At 47.5% G+C, this 13,173-nt stretch overlaps 1 pseudogene; it reads right to left on the bottom strand.

Annotated features, from left to right (window-relative positions):
* Positions 1-4,141: 4,141 nt before the first annotated feature.
* LOC117028516 (60S ribosomal protein L9-like) lies at positions 4,142-4,718 on the bottom strand (annotated as a pseudogene).
* Between the last annotated feature and the right edge of the window lie 8,455 nt (positions 4,719-13,173).

The raw sequence follows: 13,173 nt of genomic DNA, 5'->3' as shown, positions 1-13,173 counted from the left end.
GGAGAAGAATGTCCTAGTGAGGAGAAATGAAGATGTTAGTCCAGCACCCCAATAACTTAGGGAACAGGGGCTGTGGAATGCGATGAGCCAGACTGAATCCTGTCTCTTCCACTTGCTAGCTGCTAGTTACTTCAGTCAGTCTCAGTTACTCCAATGGGAGTAATAACAGTACTTACCTCTCAGGTTTATTGAGACTGTCAAACGAGACAATTCACATACAATCCCCATTGCAGTTCCTGGTATATAATTTGTGCTTGATAGATGTTAACTAGTATTAATCTTCTTATGGCTGTTATTGTTCCCACAGTGCTGGTGCCTTTACCTTCCCTAAACCAATCCCAGCACAGGGATAGCAAGTACACAGCATGCATCTCATTAGTCTACCCCTCAGTGTCCTTGACAGACTTGCCAATCAATCAAGACAGTCCTTCTCCCAGAGCCCAGACTTGCCTGAGCGCCCGGCTCACACAAGGCTCCACATTTAGCTCCAATAGCTCTTACTATTAATCGACATAAATTTGCAAGATTCAAACCATTTGCCATGTCTGGTTGCCTGGGGCATTCCCAAAGACCAAATCTCCCCTTTATTTTCAGCTGCACAGGTATTCTTATTAATGATTGATATGGATGCAAGGGAAGGGAAGAGAGCAAACCGGCAGGACGTACCCAGCCTCGAAGACTGTGAGAATGGTGGAATCATTACAAAGGAGAGGACTGAGAGAAGGAGAAGGGGCTCAACTGGAGGTGTGTAAATCTGAGGTGTCTTTAAAACATCTAAATGAAACTATCAGAAGGTAGTTGAAAACACAGGATTAAAGTTAGGAGAAACATCTGGGCTGGAGACAAAGTTCTGGCTACCATCTGTGGCAGACACTGTTGATTACCCAATAACCATTTTCCCCTTCTTCTTTCCCACTTTTGTTCACACGTACAGTCGTCATGTTTTCAGAGGTTGGTGGACTCTAATTCAGCCTCAGACCCTCTCTCCCATTATGGGTGATTTTGATTACCCCGATACAATCATAGATAATTCCAGTGGTTAAGATAAGGAAAATATAATTCTGGACAATGAAATGAGAGGAGATGTCTACAAAAAGAACTCTAGAAAATTCTAAGATTTATCTTTCTTTTTTAAAAAGAGATGAAAAAAAGAATCTTCCTTTTGCCTGGCTCTAGATGTGTCTCTGTGAAGAGGCATTGCCTGAAGCTACTGAAGCCATTTTGTGACCATGAGGGGACAAGCCCGAGGGTAAGAACCGACATGCTAAAGACAGCACAGCAGAGAGGTGGACAGAAACTGGGTCTCTGATGATATCACGGGGCCATCAAATTATCCAATCCCAGAAATGACCTCAAGACTCCTTGCTACGTGCCAATGACTGTCCTCTTAGTTGAGTTAGTTGAGTCAAGCTCTGCTGTTTGCTGCCAAAAGCATTTCAACCAACACACCATCTATGCAGGTAAATGTCTGCATGAGAGAGGTGATCACAAAAGCCATGAGAATGTCTGTAACAATCAACAGAGTGTGCAGGGAAGAAAACAGCAATGACGAACGGCGATAGTGGTGTCAGAGAAAAAAAGAAAGAGCAAAGGAGACAGAGAAAGAGCATCATCAAGGGCAGGGACAGAATCAGAGCACCTGACGTCTTGCAAGTTCCTAGAAAGAGAGGTTTAACAAAGAATACATGACAAGTGGAACGAAATCCTGTACAGAAACCAAACAGCATTAGTACCAATAGAGTGGTGCAGAAGCCAGTGGGGAGAAGGGAGAGGAGATCATCGTTTGTTGGTTGACTGACTACCTGCACGATGGACGGCTTGTTTGAAAGCTCTGCTCACCGTCACCAGCTCCTCCATGGTGGCCGGCATGACCCCTCTGTCTAGGACTTGGGAAGCTTTGACCCTTGGGTGAGAAAGAAGCATCCCTCTGCAGATATGAAAGCCACATGCCCAGGGCTTCCGGGACGGAGGGGTTTACAGAATGCTGCCCATTGTCAGACCATGAGCGCTGACACCTGGCCCTGACCCTATCTGCTGCAGACAGAACTTGAAACACAGAGTTATGACAACATGCTTATCAGTTGCAACATGAGGGAAGTCACTTTGTTGCATTCTCGTTACCAGTGCAGGGAATAGCCCTTCCTGGTACTGTTCTCCCTCCTTCCTTCCTCCTTGCCCTTCAGTATACTCTATGCTTCCTGCCTTTAATCACGGAGTTCCCTCGCCATGATGCCCTTCCTCCTCAGCCCATCTCTACTTGTTAAGTCTCTCTTCCTGGCCTTCAAGACTGGCAACTCCTTCGTGAAGCCCTCCCTAGTCTCCCCAGGTAGAAAGCATCGCTGGCACTTAAGTGTTCCCATTGCACTTGGCTTGAAGCTCTGTTCTCCGAAGCACTAGGAGGAAAAGTATTTGGGGTGTTTGTGGTCCCTTGGAAGACAAGAACATAGGCCCAAAAAGAAAGTCACCTATATAAATAAACCCAAGGCCTACACAAAGTCTGTCCCATGTGTGTGCAGAGGGTGGGCACAGGGAAAGTGGGAAAGTGAGCAGAGAAGTGACCGGACCCTCTCCTCCTACCTACAAAAGACCCCTTCCTCTCTTGCCTTCTCAGATGCCATCTTGGGCAGAACAACCTTGGCAAAGCAGGCTGGGTAAGTGCCCAGATATCTGCTAGGAGCAGTGCTCCCAGGCCAGCCTGTGCACTACTTGCTTTCCCCACCTTCAGAGGGTCACGTGACCTCACAGGCCCCCAGATAAATGTCCGCTTCCTTTTGAGCCAGGCTCACTCTTTGGGCCTCCCCTCTGCTTGGCCCCTCTCCACCTCTGCAGCCTTCTCTCCTGGGCTCCAGGCCCAATGTCCAGCCACTCTCTTTCTGCTTATCTCTCTTTCTCCTTCTTTATCTGGCATTGTTTCTTTTCTCCGTCTGCCCATGTTTCTCAGACACTGCCCTTGTCCTGCCTCACCCCTCTTCCTCACTCTCTATCCTCCCTGACTGTCGTGAGGATCCTCCAAGAAAAACAAATAGGCTTCTTGCACACAAGGAGGTGTAGACTGATCCGGGGGCTAGGACACAGGTCCTAAAGAGAAGACGCTTTGGTGTGTCTGGTACGGAGCAGCTGAGAAACTTATACATGTTTGTCACACTTAATTGGATCTTGGAGTAAAATCACTGGTCAGGGTTCAAAAAGCCTGAGCCAGAAATGCACCCTGTCTCCTCGCCAGTGTTTTAAACTAGTGGCCGAAATGTCTTTGATTGTGTGCCTGTATCAGTTTAAAAAAGTTGAGCAGTGACCTCAATATATGCATATCTACCTATTTCTAAGTCATAAATTTAAAAAATTGTCAATTTTGACAACGAACGCTAGCTGCTTCCCTTTTCCATTCTTCTACAGTGTTAAACTCCGCACATTTGAGCTGGACCCATAGCCATCCAAAATGAAGACTATATTTTCCATGACCGAACACGGTAGAGACATTTGCATTAAGTTCTGGCCAATGGTATTTAAGGGGAAGTGATGTGTGAATTCTGGCCTCTCCCTCGCATCCCTCATGCTGCCCCCACCCACCCCCAGCATGGACTTGGTAGCAAGCCATCTTAGACTCCACGGAGCAGGATCTAAGATCTAGCTGTGGCGAGATGACAGGAGAGGAGGAGCTGGGTCTCTGGACAGCTTGATGAACAGAGACTTCGTACCATCCTGGGCTATCTGCCTGTAGACGCTTCTGTCTCATTAGAGTCCTGCTGTCATGCAGCTGAACCTATATTTTAACTATGTTGTACTTTTACGATAACGTGTGTCCATCATAAAGCATGTAAAATATAGACTATGAAAAGGATGACATTTTTAAAATAAACTTTTTATTTTAGAAGAAGTTGAGATGTACCGAGAATTTGTAAAGATAGTTTAGACAGTTTGTATACACCCCACACCTAGGCTCCCATATTATTAACATCTTAATTCAGTACGGAAAATTTGTCACAATTAATGAACCAATACAGACACATTGTTATTAAAAAGCCCCTGCTTTATGTATTTTTCCCCCCCGAATAATGACTTTTATTGCATCTTTAAAATATCACAAATAAGTCTGAGGAATCAGCTGACATCCTGGTGTTTCTGTAGCTGAACAACTTATACCTTATTCATCAGCCTGCTGAACTGTGCCTTGTTCAGAAACACAGATACCATCCAAAAATTTTCTGATACCCTTGTTTTTAACTGTTGTGGCTTGTGGAATCAAAGCAGCTGAATTTGATACAAGTTCAATATCATTTCCTTTAAGAATTAACTCATCTTTCTGGGCTTGAGATACTGAACAAGCAACACCTGACCTCATCCAAACCCTGCCGATGTATTTTTCACCCCAGAAATTTCGAATTTTAACAAGAGAACCATTCTCCTGAATAATGACGTTGATGGGGAAGTGAGCACACACAGACCTCATCATGTAATGAAAGCCCAACGTAACAGCCTTGGTCACGTTCTGTATGTGACGAGAGAGTGCAGACAGGAGCCAGTTCTGTCCTATTTCCCCACCACTGGCCAACCCGGAGCCTCTTCTTTTTCTTCCCATGGAGACTGAGTTCTGCATTGATGTGATTGAAGTCCCTCCACAGGGTGCCCTTGGGGCCCTTCTCAATACCAGTGTGTACCTGCAGAGTGATGTCCATATCTTCTGGGATGTCCACTGTCTGATTTCTGAGAACGGTCTTCATCCTCGCAGTAGATGCAGCAAAGAGACTACGTATTTTTTAAATCAATAGAAGTTTACCATTTTCTTCCTAACCCCATGCATCTTGAACACCCTCTGTGGATGTGTACCCCAAGGGGGACCATTGCTTTAGATGGTTCCCCGCCAGTTAGTTCTCTTGCTAGTCACATAGCACAGGAATGAGGCACTGAGATGAGAGGGGACACCAGGTGAAGGGAGATCAAAGAGTCTAAGTATGAGGGAGTATTGAGAAATAGGGGAACTGGTACCACCAAAAATGAATCCAGAAAGCTTCTTGGAAGTCAGGTTTTGCTAGGAGAAAGAGACAGGGACTGATGGAAAGAAGGGTCTGGCATTTCCAAGGTGGAGACTACCTGTGTGCAGACCCCAGGAGTGGGCAGGAGCAGAGACAAGGTAGGGGGTCGGGCGGTGAGGTGGGCTCTGGTTTGCATCGGGTGTGTGTGCAGGGAAGCCGCACAGAGCAAGGCTGAGTCAGGGCGGCGGTGGGCGGCTTCTGCCTTGGGTCCTGGCTACTTTCCTTGTTGCAGAGCTGTTTTTTGTTTGTTTGTTTGTTTTTTGATTGAGCCCAAGGCACAATCTGCTTTGCTGGGCTCTGTGTGTCCTGGCTTCTCATTAAAACAGTGGGATTTTCCTTGGCCCTTGGGAGCCCGTGTATCTGGAGGGCAGCCATAATCTTGGTGAAAATTCAGGACCGACCAAGAGATAAGAGCTTGCCTCAGGAGAATCAAGGCCTTTTCTGTCATATACAAGGAAGGCGCCTACTGCATACACTGCACATCCCTCGCTGGCCTTCTGTTCAAATTCTGATTCCCAGCAAGGAGCAAGCACCAGGTTTTACCTGGCAGTGCAGGGAAGATACCTATGGATTGAAGTTCAGGAAGCAGGGAAGCTGCGATCACCTACACTTTTTCTCATTTGGAGTGAAGCGAGCCCAGGGAGTCATGTCCAAAGTCCCAGCACCCTGGCCATAATCAAGGTCTGGCTTGTGGACACAGAGGTACAGAACAAGGAGATCACAGACACGGGTAGAAGGAATGTAAGGACATTTATGAAATGGTATTGAAGCAATCTGTTTATTTGCCTAACCTGTGGGCGTCCCTGAGGATAGGGAGTGGGCCTTATTCCTTTTTGATTTCCGTGTCTTGCTCAGTGCCTGGCCTGCTATAGGTGCTCAGTAAATGAATGTCGAATGAGTTGTCTGTCTAAACATGCTTACCTCATTTGTGACAGAACCGATAGTTAGAGCCTTGGGTCCTCCTGTTCCTTTCACTACACCATGTTACCAAATTGCTTCCGGGCCTCGGTCTGGTTAAGCAGAAGTTCAGGCTATTTTTTGGTTCTGCCTGCCACCTTGCTACTCCAACCCAAGTATGTCCACTCCTCAACTAGGCTAATTAGAGCCTCAAGCTAATGGACACACTTGCAGTCACAAGGTCATTGCTTGTCTGGGCAGGTTAGCTTTGATTCAGCTGAGCTCCTGGGTCCTGGCAGTCTTTCTGTAGATGGTAAGGTACAAAGAAGTACAGAGAGTTTTGTTCAAATCCGTAACACTCAGTGGGTCCATAGTGCATAAAGAATAAAATCCAGAACGTTAAGGTAAAATTCGGGCCCTCCATACTTTAGCTAGAATCCCACTGTATTTCCAACAACATCTTTCATACTCTCAGTTGAATCTTAACTCTACTCACCACTTCCTCCAAATACAGATGGTTCAGTCACATTTAATATTTGCCATTCCTTACACACAACATTTCTTGTTCCCAAGACTTTGCTCAAGTCTTCCTTTGCCTGGTAGTGCCACCACCCTTATATGCCTGCCCAAATGCTACTATCCTCCAAATTCTACATCACATCCCACCTCCTCTCAGCTTCCTGTTCCGCTGGCCACCTGTTGGGATGTGATGGAAATCTCCCATCCTCTATATGCTCAGAGCCACATTTACTTCCTAGTATCACCATGAGTTTTATATCCTTATGTGTCTCGCTGTGCAGAACACGCCTGCTGGCCCCTTGGTTTTCAGTCTCTCTTACCCTCATCTTCAGCACTGAATCCAGGAGGGACTCCTGGTACATCCTATGCTGAGGACAGGGAGAGTGGTCAGTAACATTTCCTCTGGTTGGAAGAGCAGAGCTTTCGTATTTGTCCACACTCTGAAGCAGAACATCCCAAATAGACCATCCTTCCTTAAGTTGATGAGGCCATTAGTGTGTGAGACGCGGTGTTGTACCTTGGAACCGTGAGATGAAGCAGGGATCAGATGAATTAGCCTGTCCAATGGCAGGAGGAGGAGCCTGAACTGGGAGAAATCGCTGGCCCTGTCCTTGGGAAAGGTCACTCACATCCCCCAAATGGGCAGCAGCCCTGGGTTATAGATTCCCAGGAGGCCCAGTGGACCCAAAAGAGGAGAGGGAGCAAGTCCGGACATGGCAAGGAACCACCCAGCCCCTCTTCCTGCTCCCTCCTCCTCCCGTATCCCATTGTTCTGCTTTTCCTGCCTCAAGGAGGAACGCAGAGGCAGGAGTGACAGCAAAAGGAAAAGATCATGGGCAGGAGGGTCTTCCTTTTTTGGAATCTTCTTCAATACCCTTGTCAAGATGGGCTCCAAATTTACCACCAGAAATTTTAGTTTTAATCCAGGGCAACACATACAAAGCTAATATTCTTTATAAACTATCTGCACCTAACCCAAATGAATGGTTTGTTAAATGAATGTTTAAAATTGTTTCCTCTGTGGAAAGGTCTACTGTAGCAGGCCATAAAGACTCTTGTTAGGTCAGCCATCCTATCAGGCAGGGTTCAGGGTCATAGTCCATGATCATCACTTCCCACCTGTCTACCTCTTCGCTCTTCAGGTCTCCAGAGAAATACCCGGGAATTCACTAGCCCAGAGCTTCAGCAGAGCTAGTTCCCGTCAGTGGCCTTTTCCCAACATCCTCCATGCCACCCCTCCCCCATTCTCCTCTGTGCCTTTTCCCTCCAAATGCCGCTGGGATCCTTGGATGAAAGGCGCTTGGCAGCTCCATGGGTTTCCCAGGCAGCTGCTACTCTCCTAGACTCAGTACTGGTAACCTTCGCCCCGATGCAGCCATGACCTTTGGGCTTGGAAGCAGAGTCATTAAATTCATCTCCCTCTTACTCTCCAAAGAGTGGGGGTGGGGGGCTGGCTTCTGGGAAGCAACCAGACTCCTCACCACCCTGTGCAACGCTCAACTTCTGACTCTGGGCAAGAGAAAGAAAACGGCCTGGGATTAAGCTCTCCATGCTTCCCTGAGGAGGGCCAGCTCACCTGCCTGTGAAATACATCCAGCTTTTCCTCTGTCATTTGTCAGGTTACCCACACTCCCAGATAAAAGTATGGGATCATTCATGCTATCGTACGGAAGAACTGGCCCAGATAATGCAAAATCATAAGGAACCTCAAACCAATTTTGTCTGGCTTTGGAGAACCTTATGATTTCTTTTTCTTTTCCTGCAGCTGACTTTTCTGACTCTGTTGAATATTAAAATCCATGCATTCCCTGGACAAGGATGGGGGAAGGTGATTCCTGATGAGACCTGGCCACAGATTCGTCTCAGAAGAGACAATCTGCACAGAAATGTCTGACGGGCTGTTCTCGAGTTTTTCAAAAGTCACAGGAATCAAAAAGAGTCTAAGCGCTTTATATGTTCAGTATTATCTCTGCTTTGAAAACAAAGTCAGAGTCATAAAGTATCGGTGCTGGAAGGAGACTTTGAGACCATTGCATCTTACCCCCACTTTATGTACATGAGGAAACTGGAACACATGTGGTGGGTAGGCTGCAGCTTAATATGGCAGCCTGTGTCCTCCTCTTCATCAAAACTCATTCCCTTTTTCCCAGAAACCAACCTTCTTAACCAGCTCCCCTCACCCAACAGCTGTTCAACTCCACGTAGAGATTTCTGCCCAATTGCTGGGTGTGTCCTTTTTGTAAGTGCCGTGTACATTTTAATGAGTTATTTCCCCTGTTAACCTATAAGCTAGAAAAAATTGAGTCCTTGGGTTTGTTCTTGTAAACTCCATGTTAACGACTCATTCATTGCCTCCTGACTTCTAACTAAGCACCTCCTGGTGGCGGTTCAGGTTCTCCAGCAGCTTTCCAGGGCTCAGGCCCTGACTCTGCTCATCTCCAGCCATGTGATCTTGGGTAAATGACTTAATTTCCCTCTAGAAGTGGCACCAAGGGAGGGCTTTAGCCACCCCCAAAACACAATGTGTAAAGTAAAAACAATGCATAGCAAAACCCAGCTTCAGGACAAAGCTCCTGGTACCCCCAGAACCTGATTATAACCCATAAATTAAATTGATTAAAATTCTGGAGCTGCCAGTGTCCCCTCCCTCTCAATTTCCTCATCTCGAAAAGGGAGAAGATACTATCTTACAGGTTTATAAGGAAAGTTAAATAAGATTTAACTGAAGTCTATGTAAAGCACTCAGCATTTTGAAAAACTGCTTAATACAAGTTAGGCCCAGGTACTATAACTGGGGTTAAGGAACCAATGACAAATAAAACCTGGTGCCTACCCAGAAATGCTCACAGGTCCATAGAGGAGACAGACGGATTGTTCAATGATGACTGCAATGCACGATGGATGGAGTAATAGCAGGATGAAAAAGACAGTGTTGACCACAGAAAGGAACAACTATCTCGGGCTGTTCAGGGAGGTCTGGGAAGATTTCACAAGAGATAAAATGCTTCAGCAAGAATCTGGAGCATGAATAGGAGTGTCCTGGGCAGGCATGTGAGTATGTCACTAGCCAGAAGGAACACCCTGCAAAAAAAGCAGAGGCTTTAAATGTCATAGCACCTTCAAGGTTTGTGAAAAATCAAATAAGGGAAGTGAGAAGTAGTAAGCAGTGTGGCTGGAAAGAGAGGCAGTGTGGAATGGAAGAAAGGGCATTGGAATCAACAAGACTGGGATTCCACTCATGGCTCCTTCACTAACCAGCTGTACGAGCAGATTCCTTTATCTCTAGGAGCCTCAGTTTTCTCATCCGCAAAAACGGCATGATAACTACAGCAGTTCCCCTTTATTTATGGGGAGTATATCTCAAGACCTCCAGTGGATGTCTGAAACCATAGATAGCACTGAATCGTATGCATACCATGGTTTTCCTATGCATATCTATAATAAAATTTAATTTATAAACTAGGCACAGTAAGAGATAAACAATAACTAATAATAAAATAGAACACCTATAACAAAATACTGTAATACAAGTTATATGGAGGTGGTCTCTCTCTCCAAATATCTTATTGCACTGCACTCAGCCTTCTTCTTGAGATGATGGGAGGTGATACAACGCCTACGTGATGAGAGGAGGTGAGGCGAACGACGGAACAACCTCAGTATACAATTTATTTTTCCTTAGGAAGTCAAGAACTTATACCTTTTCACTCACTTTACGGCTCCTCTTTGGCATATCTGAATTACCAGCATCACTACTCTTGCGCTTTGGGGCCATTATTAAGTAAAATAAGAGTTACTTGGACCTACGCACTGTGATACCATGACAGTCAATCTGATAATGGGAGGGAACCGGCTACTAAGTGGCTAAACGGCAGAGAGCGTCTACAGCGTGGCGACACTGGACAAAGGTACAGTTCATGTCCTGGGCGGGACGAAGCCGGACACTGAGACATTTCATCATGCTGCTCAGAATGGCACGCAATTTGAAATTTACAAATTGTTTATTTCTGGAATTTTCTGTGTAATAGTTTTGGGCCATGGTTGACTGCGGGTAACTGAAACCACAGAAAGTGAAACCGTGGATAAGAGGACTGCTGTATTACCAGTAACCAACCGCTGTTACTTAGTGGGTGGTACATAAACGGTGGCTTCTGTACAACCTCTCATGGTGGGCCTCAGGCTTCATCAGGCAGCCTGGACTTTGTCTGGAAGGCTAAGGAGTTTCAGGCTGGGCGAATGTGGGTCCCACAAAGAACCATTTGGGTGCAGTTCGCAGCAGTCAAGGGGTCATCCTTCAATGGCTTCAAAATTCCAGGGAAACACTGATGCAGGGGCTGAACGACTATTAGCGGTGGTGTGAATCCCAACAACAGGAGAGGGTCAAGAGATTTGTGAGCGGGGAGGCAAAATCAACAGTTCGGTGAAACTTAAATGAGGTGAGTGACAGAAAGGAGAAACTGAGGGCGAAGCCCTTACAAACTACAATCACATGGTTTTTTTGGTGAGGGTTAAAGGGAAAACGGGAGGGTACATAGTAAGATACACAGAGTCAGCATAGTTATTTTTGTTATTATTGAGTTTTCCTTTTGAACGGAAACCTGGCCCACCCCCTCCTTTTCAAGACGGAAAGCTGAGGTCCCGAGAGGCAAAATTACTTTCCCAAGATCATGGGTGGGGTTGGGGGTGCGGGTGGGAATGACCGCAGTGGGACTGAAACAAATATTGGGGATTCCTTGGGCCAGGAAACCAACAACATTGGTTCAATAGTCTCATGTAGCAATAACTGTACATTTTAGTTTTTAAAACCATGCTATGTGCAATTTAAATTAGTCTTACAATATTGTGCCCTGCAGTAGGGGACATGGATCCTTTTACGAGATGCCAGTGGAAGTCAGGGGCCAGGCTATAAAAACTGCTATTGGTGTCTAGGAGGATGAAACTGTCTGGAAGGCCGACCTGACAAGCTGAGAGCCTTGAGTGACAGCAGTCACATCTCAGGCAGACTTTTCTGTCAACTTCATGTCACTGGCCTGGGTGCTGGGAGCCGTCCTGCTCGGCTAGGTGGCCAGGCAGGTGGGAGAAGTGAGAGAGCAGGCACACGCGTGTGCCCACAGGAGCAACTTGGAAAGTCCTCTCCATTGGGGTGCCTTCCAGAGCTCCAGGGGCTGGAACTGTATGCGTGTGTCGGGAGGGAGGAGTGGGGGTGGGGGTTGTATGTCGGGCGGGGGGAGTGCGGGTGGGGGGAAGGGACACAGGGGACCCTTGTACACCAGGAGCAACAGGAGCATCCCTGTTTTTCACGTGATCCCAGCCAAGGAGAAGCCTCCTTTATTGGAGGGAGAGCCAGCCATGCACTGCCAGGCGGGACTTGGTCCCTCCTCTGGTTTCGACGGGCAGTGTGTGCCTTATGCCCTGCCTGCTGGCGCCACACCTCTCCAGCATCCCACACACAGGCTCCCCAAGCCTCATCCTGCCAGAGCCACCCACATTTGCCTACGCTGATTGTAGGTGGCAGTCCCCAGGCCTAGCACGGGCTGGCAGGAGAAGGGCTCTGACCCCCTCCAGCTTGGTACCCTCCAGCTGTCACTTCCCCTCCATGCCCACCATTTGGCAGAGTGCAGCCCCCACCCCCACCCCAGTCTGGTACAGCAGGCACAGCTTAAATTTCCACAGAAACTCTGACTTTCCTGGGGTTTGGAGAAGGCCAGGCAAGGAGGGAGGTCGGGTGGTTTCAGCTGGCCACAGTTCCAACTGCTGCTGGCTTCTGGAGCCCCTCTCCTCCCACAGCTTCTGGCAGGGTCTGGTCACTGCCACTACAGAGGCCTGGCAAATTCTGGAAGAGAAGGGTGGAGGACACTGCAGCACGTTCCTCGTCCTCCACTTCCCAATATCCAGAAGTACAACAATCACACTTCAATGTCATTTTTAAGCTTTCAAAGAGCTTTCCAAATTTTATTTCACTTGACTCGATCCTCATGATTTGCCTGTAAGGCAAGAGGGATAATTAGGATTTAGCCCTTTGGGCCAAAGGAGAAACAGAGCCCAGAGGAGTGACACGACTTGCCCAAGGTCCCGTGGCTAGCAAGTGGCATGGAACCCAGGGAGCCTTCCTTGGGCCCTATTGCCACCACCACACCCTCTTCAGGTGGCACTTCAGAGGTGACCTCTTCAGAGGTCACTGCAAAAGTGTCTTTGCACTTTTCATAGCCTCCCTTTGCATACAAGAACCGGGAGGTGCCCCATTTAAGGTGGGACAGCCTCACCACGTCTGGGCCCCAGCACCTGCCTTCCCTTCTCCCCCAAAGAATGAAGCCCGTCCCAGCCTTTCTGCAAACACGTGCTTTGTGATGATCTCTATGTCCTGGGGAAGTCTTTTTCTTTACCAATGTGAAAACCCCTGCAGGAAAGATACTTTGTCTGTGCTTTTCCATAGGGGTAAGGGGAAGCTTCAAAGGGTAAAGGAAATTAGAAAAGATTGGGAAGGATGAGGGCAGAGGAGGAAAAGGTGCTCACCATGTGTATGGCTGGAGGCAGAAGGATCTGGAGCTTGCTCGTATATGCCGCCCTCTCGGCAGATTCTCAGTGTGGACTTACTGACTTAACCCTAGTCTGGCTGGAGAAGGGGTGCTTCCAAGGGTAACCCGTGACTGCTCACTCCTAAGTGCACAGGACCCAAATCAAGGAGCCCGCGCCTCTCACTCGGCGCCAGCCCCTCCCTAAGCCCCTC

This window comes from Rhinolophus ferrumequinum, chromosome 10 (genome assembly GCF_004115265.2).
Source record: "Rhinolophus ferrumequinum isolate MPI-CBG mRhiFer1 chromosome 10, mRhiFer1_v1.p, whole genome shotgun sequence".
NCBI lineage: Eukaryota > Metazoa > Chordata > Mammalia > Chiroptera > Rhinolophidae > Rhinolophus > Rhinolophus ferrumequinum.
Note: the sequence above shows the minus strand (reverse complement) of the source record. Positions and strands in the feature narration are given on the sequence as shown.